The 18,571-nt window shown below is 43.3% G+C and overlaps 1 protein-coding gene across 2 annotated transcripts in view; it reads left to right on the top strand.

Moving 5' to 3' along the window:
* The window catches only part of dlgap1a (discs, large (Drosophila) homolog-associated protein 1a), an 889,543-nt gene that overhangs the window by 788,186 nt on the left and 82,786 nt on the right, over window positions 1-18,571 (top strand). The gene's annotated exons all lie outside the window — the stretch shown is intronic.

Raw genomic sequence — 18,571 nt, 5'->3', positions numbered from 1 at the left:
GTCAGGTGGTCAGGGTGATAGTCAGGTCTGGTCAGGGGTTAGCTGGTGGTCAGGTCAGTGGGACGTTAGCCAGGTAGGGCTGGGGGCTAGTTGGGTGGTCGAGGAGATGGGGTCGGGGGGATGTGATTTGGTGGGGGTCAGTTGTGGGTTTAACTAGGAGTTAGACTCGGTTTTAACCTGTCTAATATTTCCTAAGTAAATATTCAGGTAAGTACCTCCCCCAAGTCTCCAACTCCAGCTCACTGCTGGAGAGACACGGCAAGGGTCCCGAGGAGCAGGGGAATTGCCCATCAGAAATTGAAACTTCTCGGGCAATTTTCACGCGTGAGGACTTTCACAGGGACCCAATGGGCATCTTCAGTACCTACGATCCAGAGATTGGAGGATTTGGCTCTATATTAGAGAAGTGACTACAATTGAAAAGTACATAATTGATTATGAAGTGTTTTGGGACGCCATGATATGAAGAGGCTATATAAATGCAAGTACTTGTTTACAAACACTTCCAGCAGGCACTGGATGGTAATCAGCAGCATCTTCCAAACCCATGTGAATTGAAGCCATTTGCACACCTACTGTCAGATGAGATCAGTTGACAGCATAGATCAGGGATCAAAATTGGAACCCAACTTGGCCTGTGTCACTGAAGAACCCATTGGATAGAACTCGACCAATCCTCAGAAAAAATATGGCCAATCTATTTCATAAGGTAAAATTACACAAGACAAAAACAATTCAGCCCAAATTATTTCATCCATTCAAAAGCACCTTACAGTTCCCTCTTTATACCATCTGATTTTTCCTAAATGGGTCCAGGGTTTTCACCTCCACCATTTTGCTCAGATGTTCATTCCAAGTGTTGCTCAGAGCGTACATTTATCAAATTTTCATCCCCCAAGTAAAAGCAGCTGCATATTTGAGAGATGAGATATCTTCTTTATTACAGGGTTCTTTTTATGAACAGCATTATTTCTTTTTACAAGTCAAACCAGGGAAAAGTTACTGAAGTAGTTGCCTGAATTGCTTCACTGCTGACTACAGTTTTAGCGCAGAAGCTCCTGACCTGCATTAAACCAATAAGGCAGTGATGCAAGGAAGTAGTGTGCACCCTTCAAAGAAGCAGATTATATTACATTGCAGTCTAATTGTCTGTGGGACTTGTTTCTAAAAGGAGTCAATTGCAGCTCTTCTTTCTTGTAACTAAATCAAGAAACTTTAAGAGTGATGGGCTATCAGGAAATGAGCAGAGTGAGCTGTGAAAATGGAAAACATTTTATGTTGTCATTAAATTGGTAATTCTCATTCCTCCATTCAAATTGACAAAGGATTGAAAGAAGCAGTGTCGAAGGTGTGAAGATGCTGAATAGCATAAGAATGAGAAAGAAACAGGATTTAGCAGGAAATGAGGAATTGCATTGTGATAACACTGTTCAGACTAGATTAAAATTGTTGAGGGAAATAGCATAATACTTATATATATCGGTAACGTTTCAATCATTTACAATCCTCATGAAGTCAGTCGTATTTTCGTACCTTCTCTAAACTGAAGTAGATAAGTTTTCACATAGTCACATCACCACTAAGGCTGCCTACTTTCACCTCCTTTACCTTGCCCAACTCGAGCCCTGTCTCAGCTCATCAGCTGCTGAAACCCTCATTGGGCCTTAACTTATCTTTAGATTTGAGCATTCTAATGTACTTCTGACAGGCCTCCCATCTTTCACTCTCCAGTAAAGAGTGCAGGAGAGCATCCCAGGACCAGCACCAGGCATACCTAAAAATGAGGTGTTAACCTTGTGAAGCTACAACACAGGACTACTTGCATGCAGCAGACACAGCATGCGATAGACAGAGCTAAGCAATTGCACAATCAACAGATCAGATCTAAGTTCTGCAGTCCTGCCACATTAAGTCGTGAACTATGGTGGACAATTAAACAACTCTCCGGAGGAGGAGACGCCACAAATACCCCCATCCTCAATGATGGGGGAGCCCAGCACATCAGTGCAAAAGGCAAGGTCGAAGCATTTGCAACCATCTCCAGCAGAAGTGCTGAACGGATGATCCATCTCAGCCTCCTCCTGAGGTCCCCAGCATCACAGATGCCAGCCTTCAGCCAATTTGATCCACCCCATGTGATATCAAGAAACTGCTGAAGATGCTGGATACTGCAAAGACTATGGGCCCTGACAATATTCCAGCAATAGTACTGAAGACTTGTGCTCCAGAACTAATCACTCCCCTAGCCAAGCTGTTCCAGTACTGGCATCTACCCAGCATTGTGAAAAATTGCCTGGGTATGTGCAGTCCACAAAAAGCAGGACAAGTCCAACCCACTAAATACCACCCCATCAGTCTACTCATGATCATTAGCAAAGTGATAGAAGGTGTCATTGCATGTGCTATCAAAAATCACTTACACAGCAATAACCGCCCACTGATACTCAGTTTGGGTTCCGCCAGGGCCACACAGCTCTTGAGCTCATTACAGCCTTGGTTCAAACATGGATAAAGGAGCTGAACTCCAGAGGTGAGGTGAGAGTGACTGCCCTTGACATCAAGGCAGCATTTAACCAAATGTGGCATCAAGGACCCCTAAAAAAAACTGCAGTCAATGGGAATCAGGGGAAAATTCTCCACTGATTGGGGCCAGACTGAGCACAAAGGAAGACGGTTGTGGTTGTTGGAGGTCAATCATCTGAGTCCCAGGACATCACTGCAGGAGTCTTGCAGTGTAGTGTCCAAGGCCCAACCATCTTCAGCTGCTTCGTCAATGACCTTCCTTCCATCATAAGGTCAGAAGTGGGGATGTTCGCTGATGATTGCACAATGTTCAGCACCATTAGCGACTCCTTCAGATACTGAAGCAGTCCATGTCCAAATGCAGCAAGACCTGGACAATATCCAGGCTTGGGCGGACAAGTGGCAGGTAACATTCATGCCACACAAGTGCCAGGCAATGATGATCTCCAACAAAAGAACATTTAACTATCTCCCCTTGACATTCAATGGCATTACCATTGCTGAATCCCCCACTATCAACATCCTGGGAGTTACCATTGACCAGAAACTGAACTGGAGCTACCATATAACTACTGTGTCTACAAGATGAGGTCAGAGGCTGGGAATCCTGCAGTGAGTACATTAACTCACCTCCTGACCCGGGCAGCAGATGCATGGTAACACCACCAGCTGCAAGTCCCCCTCTAAGCCACACAATATCCTGACTTGGAACTATACTGCCATTCCTTCACTGTCACTGGGTCAAAATCCTGGAACTCCCTTCCTAACAGCACTGTGGCTACACCTACACCACAGGAACTGCAGCAGTTTATGAAGGTGGCTCACACCTTCTCAAGGGAATTAGAGATGGACAAATGCTGACCTACCCTGCGATGCCCACATCCTCTGAAAGAATAAAAAAACTTCCTTGGGAAGCTTGTTGAGCTGTGGTGGGGAACCTTGGTGAGAGAGTTTTATTTACATGTCAAACTAATTACGCTTATGGAATGCGCCCTGTCATAATCAATGTCACTGGTCTTCTGTTTCCGCAGAAAAACAGAGTAATACAATGCCCCTTGAATGTTGAATTTGGGACCAGAATTGTGGTTCTTTTGCACCACCAATAGATGCCTGCCTTGGGGCTCTGGCGCAGTGTCCAAAAATGTTTTTAAAAGAATAAAATATAAAACATCCCTCCAGCCCTCACCCTCAGGCTGCCACACGCTTCCCATGCCCCATCCATGCCAACCCATGTCATCTCTTTCACTCTACCCATTCCATAACCCCTCAAACACTCCATGCTAACTGATAGCCCTCTACTCACCCCATATCATCCTTGCCAATCTACGGCCCTGTATCCATTCCCATGGCCCTTATAGCCCCTATGCCAACTTAGTGCCAACCCATGCCCCCCACCCACCACTTTTGCCCTTACACCTGCTATGCCAACTCACCTAGACTCCACAATGGGCAGATCTCAGGACCCAAGCAGAGATGACAGAGAATTTTATTTTATAGAACTTTATTTTAAGAGTCTATTGCGGTCTTTACTGTATTGGGAAAAAAACACTCTCATTTGTAAAAACCCATTTACAACATTTACATTCCTTTAGCTACATAAAGCCTTATAACAACAAATATTTCATTCAAGTGCGCAATCCCTTCTCACAACAAGCATTGGAATCCATAGACCCACTTCCAGAGCCTATACCAACTTATAGGTGTCAATCAAACTGTGAAATGGCAGGCACCCTACTGTGAAAATAGATGGTTGTGAAATCAGTCATGCAGCACTGATCCAATAATGGAAGCCCTGAGACTTATGTCAACAGACAGAATGAAATAGCATGCAATGATTTTTTAACTCAAGACATTTTTTCAAAGATTTAAAGGGCAGGACTTTTAAAGGTTTTGACAGCTGGACAGCTCCCTTTGACAGGTGCTTTTGAAAGTTCCTCTTGATAATTTCATCATGTCCTCTTGACAGTTTTGACAGGTCCTCTGGACAGTTCTTCTTGACAGCTCCTCATGACACTATTGACAGGTCCTCTTTACAACTTTGATAGTTGATTTTGACAGGTCTGTTGATAGTTTCAATGTGGTTGATAGTTAATGAGTTTATACATTTTTTAGGCATATTCATGCCTGCTTTTAACAATTCCAAAGGGCACCTGACCTTGCCCAAGGGCACATTTCTTCCCCCAAAGGTGTTCTGGGACTAGATCCAAAGGGGTATCTTACCTTTCCAAAGGGGTACCCTGGCTATCCAAAGACATGCACTAAGTTCAGACTTGCTCTTAGCAAGTCTTCTCTGCACACTTCGGGTTTCACAATCCTGGGTTACAAACAAATCCAACTTCAGTGGAGGCACTGATGATTCAAATGGCCAGCTGCCTCCATGAATCGCACACGCACAAAACATGAACTGCCCCCGTTCCCATCCCTGTTAAAATGGGTAGTGCCGTGCTCAAGGACAGGGTTTACAATTTGCAGGCACTTCTGCCAAGTTACTTTCTTACCTATCTTTGTACCATCAGCAACTTTAACCGTATATTCAATCTCTTCGTCCAAGTCATTTATACAGATTGTAAATAGTTGAGGCCCTGAACTGATCCGTGTGGCACTCCAGTGGTCACAGCTTGCCAATCCAAGAACGTCCCATTTGTCCCTACTCTCTGCTTCTGGTAGCCAACCAATCCTCTATCCAGGATAATATATTACTCCCTATACCATAAGCTCCTGTTTTGTGTGGCTTCTGCTTCCAAAAGCAGGAGCAGGAGCCCAGGCTGATTTTCCCATCTCACACCCTAGGTGGTTGAGATAAATAAATAATAACAATTTAAATTTATACCGCACCTTTAACATAATAGAATGTCCCAAAGCACTCCAGAGAAGCATTATAAAGCAAACTGTGACATTGAGCCACAGAAGGACATATAAAGGGACCAAATGCTTTAATCAAAGTGGTTGGTTTTAAGAAGTATCTTAATGGAGGAAAGCGAGGTAGAGAGCAGGAGAGGGGTAGGGAGGGAATTCCAGAGCTTAGCTCCGAGGCAATTGAAGGCACAGCCACCAATGGTAGAGTGATTAAAATTGGGATGCTGAAGAAGCCAGAAGTAGATGAGTGCAGATCTTCAAGGGGCTTGTGAGGCTGGAAGAAATTACATTGAAGCTTTATTTCAGGAAGGATGTCAAAGTCTTGGAGAAAGTGCAGGTGAGATTTGCTACAATGGTACCAGAGATGACAGACTATAATTGTGTGGAGAGGCAGGAGAATCAGGGGTTATTCTCCTTAGAGCAGAGAAGGTTAAGAGAAGATTTGATAGAGATGTTCAAAATCATGGAGCAGTTTTGATAGAGTATTTAAGGAGGACTTGTTTCCAGTGGCAGAATGGTCACTAAGCAGAGGATGCAGATTCAAGGTGATTGGCAAAAGAACTGGAGGTGACACGAGAAAACAGTTTTTTTTACATAGTGAGTTATGATCTGGAATGCACTACCTGAAAGGGTCATGGAAACAGAATCAATTGTAACATTCAAAAAGGAATTGAAAAAGTACTTGAAGGGAGAAAGAAAATTCTGGACAATGGGGAAAGCGTGGTGAGTAGGACTAGTTGGATAGCTCTTCCAAAGGGCATCACAGGCACAATCGATCGCAAAGTGGTCTTCTGTGCTGTATTGTTCGATTATTGCATTTTTGATGTGTTTGCTATCTTGTGTGTCAACATACAATTTGTCTCAATATTGAAGATTTTTATTCCACAGCTTCACACTGAAAATCAAGTATTAAGAACATATAAACTGATATTGAGCATTCTACAAATTCTTGTTGGAATTCTGAAGGGTTTTTGGGAGAAATAGCCCTGTGTGGTACAACACAAATCTGCAGAGGTCATTTGTAAAAAGGACAGCAAATGTAATTTTAAAAAGAGGAGAGTAATTAATTTTAATTGTCTATTACAATGACATCTTGAATTTTAGGTTGTTGGGTTGTATTTGTTGTATTATAAATCAAATACTAGTTAGTCCTCTCTATCAATAATAGTTTCACTGGAATTCTTTGGGCAGAATTTTCTGCCTTCTGGGCGGGCCCGACCCAATCTCCGGTGGGCGGGGAGCCGATCCCCGCCGGAGAAGTGGGCCCTGCCGCCATTTTACGTTGGCCCGCCCAGCGTGACGTCCGCCGGGAAGCGCTATGCGCTTCCTGTGCGGGCGGGGGGATACCTCAAAATCGAGAGTCTGCTCTTTCGCACATGCGCACGAAAGAGCGCACATCTCCCTGAGGCAGCACTTAGCCTCAGGGAGATCGCTGACAGTTCAAAAAACATTAAAAATAGAAAGGAAAAAAATCCTTAAGATGTCCTCCTCATGTGACAACGTCACAGGAGATGGGACATGTTCATAATTTACACTAAAACTTTATTAAACTTTTTAAATCGCGACATGAAACCTCATCCTGCCAGTGGATGAGGTTTCATCTTTTTCATATTCCCCGCCGGGGCTCCTGGCCTGCCCGCCAACCTAAAGATTGGACGGGCAGGTCCTTTAATTGTTTTAATGATCCTGTCAATCGCCTCAATTGGCCATTGACAGGTCGGTGATCCTGCAGCTGATTTGGCTGCGTCCCCGCCTTCCTGAAGATTTAAATGGGCGGGATGATGTCGGGGGTTCCCCCAACGTCATCCTGTCTCATTTTACGCGTCGGCGAGTGGGCCCCGCCCCCTGCTCGCCGACGGCAAAATTCAGCCCTTTATCTTCATGATATAGATTTAGATAAAATGAGATACCAACAACTTTTGTAGTGTTCACAGTAAGCTCTGCAGTCCAGTCACTTTCACTCTGGGTGGGTTATGACTGTTGGCTGGATTTTCGTGTTTGGCTTGGGAAGGGCAAATTTCCCAATTTCAGAAACCTGAGCTAGTCACCTCTGCCCATACATGCCATATCTTTGTCCCCTGGCAACGTGGACGGGCAGGGCTCGGGTTTCTTGAGGCAGCGTAGAAAGCATGCAGGTGCTGAGGTGGACTGGTTAGAAGGCCTGCCTCTCCAACATAATTCATATGCCCCCAACCCTCACTCCTCAACCCTCCATGCCCCCCTATTTTCCCCCTCCATGCCCCATCATATCCCCTCCATGTCTCCACATATTGCCTACACTCCCTCATATCCCCCTCTCCCCTCATATCCTCATGCCCCCTCTTAACCCCCATGCCCCCTCCATGTTCCTCATGAATCTTCCATAGCTACTCATCCAGTTTCATCTATATACAGTCTTCAGGAGCCATATAATAGTAATGGGAGGTCTTTGAAGTGGACATGAGGAAAGTACACCTATAACAACCTGATAGAGTTATCATTCAAAAACACAAACATTCATACTAAACGAAAACTCCAGCGCCAATAAAAAAAAATCTTAAATCCCATCAAGTTCTCATTCAGTTGTAGAAACAAACATCTATTCATTAATGTTGTAGAGTTGATCTTCGGACAGCTTTTCTTTATGGAAACATTTAACTTTATTTACAAGACAGCAGCAGCAATTACACGTGTGCATCAAACTCCATAACTAAAGAAGAACTCCCTCTGTAGAGGTTCCCCACACTGCTAACACATTGGTTTATACAGATCATGTGATCTTGCAACACAGGATTATTCTTAAAGCTACAGTCCTACATTTCCCAAAACTATCATTACTACAAGTAATCACATGAAAGACAGATAATCCTTGAATAAACTCTTAAAACTGCCAGTAAAACTGTATACACAACCCCATACTGAGCTAAGTGGTTTTGGCTTTTGAAACTCAGCCGAGCATTCTTAATAGGCTCAGTTGTCAAAATGAACCCAGGCAACTGCAAACAATGGAGCCTATTGAAACTTGGAAAAACAGTTAGCTTTTTTCTAAGCTACACCAGATGGCCTGTCATTCACTGTAGTCTAGGAGCTGTTTTTCTTTAAGTGAAAACTGCAGAGCTTTTTTCTTCAAATTGAAAGCACCACAGATATTTAAATCACTTCAGATCAGGACAGTAGGCTTCCCAAATACTGTGTTCCTTCAGTTTTAAATTCATAATACTACTTTTCCCAATGGGAAAGTATTCTAGTGCATCTCAACACTTACATTATGCTTATCATGTAATGGTCAATTTACCAACCCCACAAAGAGAGTGCAGAGGAAAAGCAAATTTTCCCTAAGGGCTGTCAGTGGCGATCCCAACATCAAAGAATGTGCATGCAGGGACACAACCCGACCCTAACCCAACTGCTCTCCACCTATGGGAAGATTGCATGGGCTAATTTTATACAGGAAATTTAAATTTTGTATGAAAAATACGAAGTTTTGATAATTCCTGACTCCAGGAGGACACACAAATCCAGTTCTTTGATTCTGGTTCACCTTTTAAATAAGGAAACTGAACTTAGTGATTTAAAATCTTGCAACTGGGAGCTAGTTCACGGTCACCTGTATCCTGGAATCCAATTCAAACATGTTATCTGAAAACCCAATGACACAAGGCCACCCTCCATTGTACTTTATTTTAGTGTTTGTTACAGTGTGTTGTATTTTGTTCTTTGATTTTTGAATATGACTTGCCTAAATTGCACTCCTGACCGGCCTACCACCTTCCATCCTCCAGAAACTTAAAGGTCATCCAAAACACCACGTTCTAACTTGCACCAAGTCCTATTAACACATCAACCCTGTGCTCGCTGACCTATATTGGCTCTTGGCTATAAGCAACATGTAGACTTAAAATTCTCCTCCTTGTTTTCAAGTCCCTCCATGTCCTTGCTTCTTCCTATCTCTGTAATCTCCTCCAGCACCGCAACCCTCCAAGATACAGGTCGAGTCTGTTATCTAAAATCCTTGGGGCCGGTCGCTTTCAGATTTCAGATAATTTCGGTTTTCAGATACTCCATATAAACTTACGTTACAATAACCTAAGCCTAGGCTATTATAAGGCACACATCTTTTTATTTATGTTGGACTGTTGTTAAGAACATATCTTTTTATTTTCTGGTGGAGTGTGGATTAGAATTACAATGGCTGCAGGTCGAAAGACATGTCCACTGGAACAGGATGAGAGATATATGCAATGTTGTAGTCCTGGAAAAAAGAGTGCCATGAAAGACCATGATGGTGCCAGAAAGGAGTCCTGGACCAAGGGAGCTGCCTGACAACAGCATTTTAATTGGCTCCTGACCAGAATACCAGGTTTTGTGTGAGAAGCAATGCAACTGAATAGCTCCTAGCCTGAAAGGAACAAGACCTGAAACCTCTTTCTCCTGTGTGTGGAAGATTCCAGTGATTCCACAATAACAGCTAGCTGGTTTTTCTTCTCCTATCTCTATAACCTGCTCTCTCTGAAAACCACTGTCAGGAGACAAAGGGGAAAATCAGTGTTAGTGATATTGAAAGTCAAGTATCAACGAGTGAACTAAATACCGAAAGTGCCGGAAGACCACCCCGTATCATCAACAAGAACTAAAGGAATTTGGAAGACATCGATCAAAATCAACTCACTGAATCCTGTACTCTGGAATTGGTGCTAGTGAACTGTTTTATCCCACCCTTAAAATCCATGTTTTTGTGTGTCTTATGTGTCTTGTATGTGTGTGAATAGGGATTTAAGAAGGGGGTAGAGTTTAAGTTATAGTGTTGGAAGTTAGCAGTTCATATTTCTTTCTTTTGCCACTGATTAAGGACAGTTTGTTCAATAAATAGTTATTTACTTATTAAGTTTACAAACCTGGTGCTCATATTCTGTTAAACTAAATTAAATACTTAGGTAGAATAGGGGCAATCTGGTGGTTTGATCAAAATTTTTCATATTTGTCGTGGCTCGGGGAACAGTGGGGCTTTATATTACAGTGCACTAACCCAAGTGAGTCGTGACACTACGTAACATAAACAAAATGGCTAGAAAAGTAAGATGTATTACTGAATAGTAAATAAAGGGTACTGTAATAAGTTCCAACCCATGGTGCCATCTGTGACTCTACTTGTAGGACAGGGTTCAGAGTATCAATGTATTGACAATCAGCTAGACATCCCGCTAAAGGTTGGGTGCGTTCAGCGAGGCTCACGTTGGCTTGGGTCGTATTGGTTCAGATCAGGGACTTCCCACACTAAAGGTTGGGTGCAGTCAGTGAGGTTCATGTCAGCTTTGGGCCTGTCAGCTCAGATCAGGGACTTCCTGCGCAAAAGGTCAGATGCGGTTGGTGAGGTTCATGTCAGCTCAGGTCAGGGGCCAAATATTCAGGTGCATGTGACTTTTCAAAAGGACAGGCAGGAAGGAAAGGGTGGTGGGGTAGCTTTCTTGGTACGAGGTGGAATAAGTGCAATAGCAAGAAATTATCTTAGATCGGAAGACGTAGAATCCATATGGGTGGAAGTAAGAAATAACAAGGGGAAGAAGACACTGGTGGGGGTAGTCTATAGGCTCCCTAACAGTAGCTATACTGTAGGACAGAGAATAAATCATGAGATAATGAGGGCATGTAAAAAAGGCAGTACATTTATCACATGTAGATTGGGAAAATCAAATTGGCAAAGATAGCCATGAGCAAGAATTCATAGTGTATTCAGGACAGTTTCCTAGAACAATATGTTGTGGCTCCAACCAGGGATCAGGCTATTTTGGATCTGATAATGTGTAATAAACCAGGTTTAATAAATGACCTTAGAGTAAAAGATCCCCAGTGACCAATACATGGTAAAATTTAGCTTCCAGTTTGAGAGTGAGAAACTTGGGTTGGAAACAACTGTTAAACTTAAATAAGTGTAATTACAATGTAATGAGGGCAGAGTTAGCTGGAGTGGACTGGGAAAGGAGTTTAGCAGAAAAGTCAAAAACAAAAATTGCTGGAAAACTCAGAGGTCTGACAGCATCTGTGGAGAGAAAGAGTTAATGTTTTGAATCGGTATGACTCTTCTTCAGATTTCTAGCATCCACAGTATTTTGCTTTTATCTTAGCAGAAAAGACAGTTGATGAACAATGGCAGTTGTTTAAGAAAATAGTTCAAGACTCACAACAGAGCTATATCCCAGTGAGGAAGAAGGATTCCAGGAAGAGGATAAACCAGCCATGGTTAACCAAGGATGTTAAGGATAGTATCAAATTGAAAGGAAAAACATACAATGTGGCAAAGATTAGTGGTAAGCCAGAGGATTGAGAAAGTTTTAAAAACCAACAAAAGATGACCAAAAAAAAAGAGGGAAAAATAAACGTTGAGTGTAAACTAGCAAGTAATAAAAACGGACAGTAAGAGCTTTTTTAAATATATAAAAAGAAAGAAAGAGGCCAAAGTGAACATAGGCCCCTTAGAGAATGAGGCTGGGGAAATAATAAGGGGGAGCCAGAAAATGGCAGAGGAGTTGAATAAATCCTTTGCATCAGTCTTCATGGTAAAAGACACTAACAGCATTCCAAAAATACTAGTAATCAAGGGGCAAAAGGAGCAGGGGGGAGGAAATAAATACAATAACTATCACTAGAAAAAATGTACTAGGGAAAGTAATGCAGCTAAAGGCCAGTAAGTCACCTGGACCTGATGGGTTGCATCCTATGATATTAAAGGAAGTGGCATCAGAGATAGTGAATGCACCAATAGTAATCTTCCAAGAATCCTTAGATTCTGGAAAAGTCCCAGAGGATTGGAAAACTGCCAATGTAACACCCTTATTCAAAAAGGGAGGGAGACAATAATCAGGTAACTATAGGCCAGTTAGCTTAACATCTGTCATAGGAAAAATGTTAGAGTCTATAATAAAGGATGTAATAGTAGAGCATTTAGAAATACATAATCTAATAAAGCAGAGTCAACTTGGCTTGAAGGGGAAATCATACCTGACAAGTTTATTAGAATTCTTTGAGGAGCTAACAAGCAGGATAGATAAAGGGGAACCAGTAGATATAATATATTTGGATTTCCAAAAGGCGTTCGATAAGGTACAACACATAAGGCTACTTAATCAGATAAGAGCCCATGGTGTCGGGGGTAGTATATTAGCATGGATAGAGGATTGGCTAACTAATAGAAGACAGAGAGTTGGGATAAGGGGGGCAATTTCAGGATGACGAGCTGTAACTAGTGGAATGCCACAGGGATCAGTGCTGGGGCCACATTTATTTACAATATAATTTAATGACTTGGATGAGGGAAGTGAATGTACTATCGCCAAGTTTGTGGATGACACAAAAATAGGTGGGGAGGCAAGTGGTGAGAATGACACAAAGAGTCTACAGAAGGATAGAGACAGGTTAAGTGAGTGGGCAAAAATCTGGCAGATGGTATATAATGTGGGAAAATGTGAGGTTATGCACTTTGGCAGGGAGATTAGAGAAGCTAAATATTACTTAAATGGAGAAAGACCACAAAGTTGCTGCAGAGAGGGATTTGGGGGTCCTTGAGCATAAATCACAAAAAGCTAGCATACAAGTTTATCAGGTAATAAGGAAGGGAAATGTAATGTTGGCCATTATTTCAAAGGGAATGGGGAATAAAAATAGGGAAGTCTTGCTAAAACTATACAAGGCACTTGTTAGACCACACCTAGAATACTGTGAACACTTTTGGTCCCCTTATCTAAGGAAAGATATACTTGCATTGGAGGCAGTTCAGAGAAGGCTCACTAGGTTGATCCTGGGTATGGAGGGATTTTCTTATGAGGAGTGGTTGAGTAGGTTGGGCCTGTACTCATTGGAGTTTAGAGGAATGAGAGGCAACCTTATTGAAACATATACGATTCTCAGGGGGCTTGACGGGGTAGATGCTGAGGTTGTTTCCCCTTGTGAGAGAGCTTAGGACCAGAGAGCATAATCTCAGAGTGAGGGGTCACCCATTTAAGAGATGAGGAGGAATTTCTTCTCTGAGGGTAATGAATCTGTGGAATTCTTTACTGCGGAGGGTTGTAGAGGCTAGGTTGTTAAGTATATTCAAGGCTGAGATAGACAGACAGATTTTTAATCAGTAAGGAAGTCAAGGGTTATGGAGAAAAGGCAGGAAAGTGGAGTTGAGGATTATCAGATCATCCATGATCTCAATGAGTGGCGGAGCAGACTCGATGTGCCAAATAGCCTACTTCTGCTCCGTCTTATGGTCTTAAGGGTCAACAAGGTTCAAATTAATTGTGTTTTTTGGATGTGTTCGGTTTTCGGATTTGTGGAAAAAATTTTCCCCCTGTCAGGGAAGAAGTGCGGGAGCGGTGCGGGCGGGAGCGCCTCCGATTGGGGGCGCCGCCATTTTACGTGGGTGAGCCAATCCTGCCTGCCCAGCGTGATGTCCGCCAGGAAGCCCTGTGCGGGCGGGGGCATTTCCTCAGCCGGGAATGCGCTCCTTCATGCATGCGCGAGAAAGAGCGCACAGATCTCCCTGAGGCTAAGTGCTACCTCAGGGAGATCAGCTCGGAATTTAAATTTTCAATAGAAATGGTAATAAAAGTTCCCTGACATGTCCCCTCATGTGACACTGTCAGATGAGTTGGGACATGTCCATAGCTTTTATTGAAAGATTTGATAAAAATTTAAGTACCCTCATGAAACCTCATCCCGCCTGTGGAAGAGGTTTCATGCTTTTTCTGAAGCCCGCCAGGGCTCCCGGCCTACCCGGCAACCTTAAGGTTGGACGGGCAGGTCTTTTAATTACCTTAATTAGTTTTTCAATGGCCTCAGTGGGCCGTTGACAGGTCAGCAGGCGCACAGCTGACTCGGCTGCGCCCCTGCCGACCTGAAAATGGAAATGACGCAGGGTGAGGTCGGGAGTTCCACCCGTCATTTTACGCGTCAGCGAGTGGGCCCTGCCCCCACTCGCTGACTGGGAGATCCTGCCCTATGAATAAAGGATGCCCAACCTGTTTCTGTGCTCATCTAACTCTGGTCTGTTGCACATTCCAATTTTAATCTGTTTACCACTGGAGATTTGCTGCTGATGCATACCCTGAGGCAAAAAGCCCTACACTCTCCATTCACTGCACTAGGTGGCAGTTTATTTCACAAAGTTAATAACTTATCATGAGTAGTTATTGATTTAGAAAGCATTCCGCCTTTTCTCACATTCCCAGTTTTTAAAAAAAATTTGCTGGCTTTTCCTTTGTATCCGTTTGTTTCATGATTTTAACAATTGTCAGCCCTGCCTCCTATCACAGCTTGTTACTTTAGCTGCACTTTGTTTACCTTTATTGTCACCAAATTTTTCCCTCTGTTTGCTGTCTTGCAAGTGTGACCCCTTGCTGGCTTGTAGTTCCAGGGGCACTGACGCCAGTGCTATTTTTCTGCTTTGAACCCAGAAAGTGAGGCTTTATTTTCCTCTTTTGGAGAACTGGGGTATATCCTTGAAAGGAGGGTTTTTGCTGCTCCAAAGATGCACCCCTGGCCCCAACTTATCTTCCAGCCTCAATCATTTTCTTGGGGCCTTTAGTCTTTGCCAAAGGGTCCACCAGAAGTGAGGATGAAGATTTGCTGCTGCGGCACCTGATGCCAACCAGTAAAACTTTTGAAAATCTCTTTTTTTCTAAAAAAATGGATCTGTGGTGTGCTGTGTGATCAACTGCACAGGAATTCTGTAGTTAAAATTTTTAATTCACTCTGACATCACTGCAATGTTGGATGTTAGAAACAAACCGGCACCCCTCGCATTCGATTTTGTTTCCGGTCAAATAATGTAAAAAGCATCGGAAGACATATTGCCATTTTTTTGGAAAGTTACTTCTAAATACCCACTCGTAACAACAACAACTTATATAAATATAGTGCCTATGATGCAATAAAACATCCCAAAGCACTTCACAAGAGTGCTTCAAAGCCAAAGATGACATGGAGCCACTTAACGAGATATTAGGTCAGATGACCAAAAGCTCGGTCAAAGAGTTAGATTTTAAAAAGTGTCTTAAATGATGAAAGCGAGGAGGGGGGCAGAGAGCTGTAGAGAGGGAATTCCTGAGCTCAGACACCAGGCAACTGAATGACCACCAATGGTGAAGCCATTAAAATTGGGGATGCTCAAGAAGCCAGAATTAGATGCGCATAGATATCTCAGAGGGTTGGGAGACTGGAGGAGATTACAGAGCTAGGGAAGGGCAAGACCATGGACAGATTTGAAAACAAGAATGAGAATGTTAAAATCAAGACATGCTTGACCTGGAGCCATTGTCGGTCACCAGCGCAGGGGTGATAGGAGAATGGGACTTGGTGTGAGTTAAGATATAGACAGCAGAGTTTTGTGTTACCTCAATTTTGCAGAGGTTAGAATGTGGGAGACCAGCCAGGAATGCGTTGGAATAGTCTGGAGGTAACAAAGGCAGGAATGAAGGTTTCAGCAGCAGATGAGCTGAGACGGGTGAAATTGGACAATGCTGCAGAGGTGGAAATATGCAGTCTTAGTAATGGTGTGAATACATGATCCGTAGCTTACCTCGGGATCAAATGTGACACTATGATTGCAAGCAGTCTGGTTTAGTCTGAGATGTTGCCAGGGAAAGGATTGGAATCAGTAGCTAGGGAATGGAGTTTGGAATGTGGACATAAAACAATAACTTCAGTCTTCCAAATATTTAATTGGAGAAAATTTCTTCTAATCCAGTATTGAATGTTGATTAAGCAGTCTGATAATTTAGCAACAACAGAGGAGATGACAAATATGGCAGAGGTAGAGCTGAGTGTCCTCAGCATGCATGTGAAAACTAGTGCTGTGCTTTTGGATGATGTTACTAAGGGGCAGCAGATAGATGAGAAATAAGATGGGACAAGGTTAGATCCTTGGAACACCAGAGGTAACAGTGGGGGAGCAGGAAGAGAAGCAAAGGAGGGAGTGGTCGGAATTGACAGAAACAAGTACCTGGTGCCCTCTGGCAATGAAAAAACACGAGGTAGCCATCCATGCAAATTACAAAGACCATTTGTTTCTAAGACAGTGTATCAACAATCTTTCTTCCCTTGGACAATCCCACAATGGAACAAGCTGCCAAAGGAAATAGTTACAGCTCCATCACTTGAATTCTTCAAGATCTAGCTTTAGATTATTTCCATTTAAAAGTTTTCATTATCAGGACTACCATTTCAGCAGGTCATGCCTGGTTTAGCTAGCGCTGCCCATATAAATGTTGGCAGAATACGGATATTTGTATGTGATGTCAACACAACTAAAGCAGAATTGGAAGCCACTGGCTACGATTAGATAGGTAACAATGGAACCAGGTGAGAGCACGCGCACCCAGGCGGGGTAACAGTGGAGAGGCGTTGGAGGAGGATGTTGTGGTCAACCGTGTGAAAAGCTGCAGACAGGCCAGATGAGGAAGGATAATTTACCTTTGCCACAGTCATGTGGCATGACAGTTGTGATTTTGGTAAGAGCCATTTTGGTACTGAGGTGGAGGTCGGAAACTGACTGGAGGGGTTCCAACATGAAATTTTGGGAAAGATGGGCATGCATTTGCGAGGCAACAACATGTTCAAGAACTTTAGAGAGGAAAGGGAGGTTGGAGAGGGGATGGTAGTTTGCAAGGATGGTGGGGTCAAGGGTTGGGTTTTTGAGAAGAGGGCGATGACGACAGATTTAAAGGAAAGAGGGTCAACATCTGAAGTGAGAGAACTGTTAACTATATCAGTTAAATGGGGGCCAGAAGGGGAAGTTGGGTGGTCAGCAGTTCAGTGGGAATAGGGTTGAGGGTGCAGAAGATGGCTCTCATGGACAAAACAAGCTCAGAGAGGCTATGAGGGGAGATGGGAGAGAAACTAAAGAACGATGAAAATTTAGGAATAGGGCAACAGGAAACTTGAGAGCAAGTTTTGTCTATTGAACTAGTGAAAGGGATGGACACAGCAAAGGCAGCTGATGGATGAAATCATAGAAAATTTACCAGAGGAGGTTGTTGGCCCATTGAGTCTGTGCTGGTCAATGAGCTGCCCAGCCTAATCCCACCTTACTCCATGAGGTCCGTAGCTCTGCAGGTCAAGTAGACATTCAAATACCTATTAAATGTGAGGAGAGTTTCTGCCTCTACAATCCTTTGAGGCAAAGAGTTCCAGGTCCTGGCAATGTGCCCTTAAATCTCCTCTGCAACCTTTCCAATTCAATCACACCTTTCTTGCAATATGGTGACCAGAACTGTACACAGTACAGAAGCTCTCAATCTTAATGACAAATCCATGAGTTCCTTGCGCTTATTGTTGGAGATGAGGACGGAGGAAATGGGGGAATTCGGGTTTAAGAAAACAGTTTGCAGTGGAAAAAAGAAGCTGGGGGTTAGCTTTGCATTCCAGGATGATCCTGGAATAATAAGCAACTTTAGCAGACAAGAGCAGGACCTGATAGTGCTTTATGTAGTCCAATTAAATCTGGCAGTGGACAGCTAATCCTGTTGACCACCATATACTTACCAGTCTGCATCTCTTGTAGTTAAGGGAGTTGAAATGCAGACCATACCAGGGGAAATGGCCAGGGTGAGAGACACTAATGGACAGGTAATAGAAGCCTTCCACCAATTTTGGGAGAAATTTCAAAGGTGTGAAAATGGGTGGGGTCATTGTCCCTCCAGGGAGTGATGGTGGTGTAGTGGTAATGTTACTGGACTAATAATCTAGAGGCTCTGGTGACATGAGTCCACAGCAGCTGGTAAAATTTAAATTCAAACTAAATAAAAATCTGGAATTGAAACATAGCCTCAGTAATGATGACCATGCAACTATCGTCGATTGTCGTAAAAACCCATCTGCATCACTGTGCCCTTTAGGGAAGGAAATCTGCTGTCCTTATCTGGTCTGGCCTACAATGACTCCAGATCCACAGTAATATGGTTGACTCTTAAATGGCTTAACAAGCCACTCAGTTGAAGGGCAATTATGGATGGGCAACAAATTCTGGGCTTGCTGGCGATGCTCACATCCCATGAAAGAATTTTTTAAAATCATGCTGGATTTTATGGCCCCTTCCCTGCTGGGCATGTTTTTGGCAGAGGTACACCTGCCCACTCCCGACCCTGTCCCGTAATGACCAATTAAGGACCTCAGTCCAGTTGCACTGCCATAATACACTGGGCAGTTGAAGGTGGGAGAGAGTGGAAAGACCGTA

The sequence above is a fragment of the Cetorhinus maximus genome, chromosome 4, assembly GCF_964194155.1.
Source record: "Cetorhinus maximus chromosome 4, sCetMax3.hap1.1, whole genome shotgun sequence".
In the NCBI taxonomy this organism is placed as follows: Eukaryota; Metazoa; Chordata; class Chondrichthyes; order Lamniformes; family Cetorhinidae; genus Cetorhinus; species Cetorhinus maximus.
The sequence above is the reverse complement of the archived record's forward strand: the minus strand, read 5'-3'. Positions and strand labels throughout refer to the sequence as shown.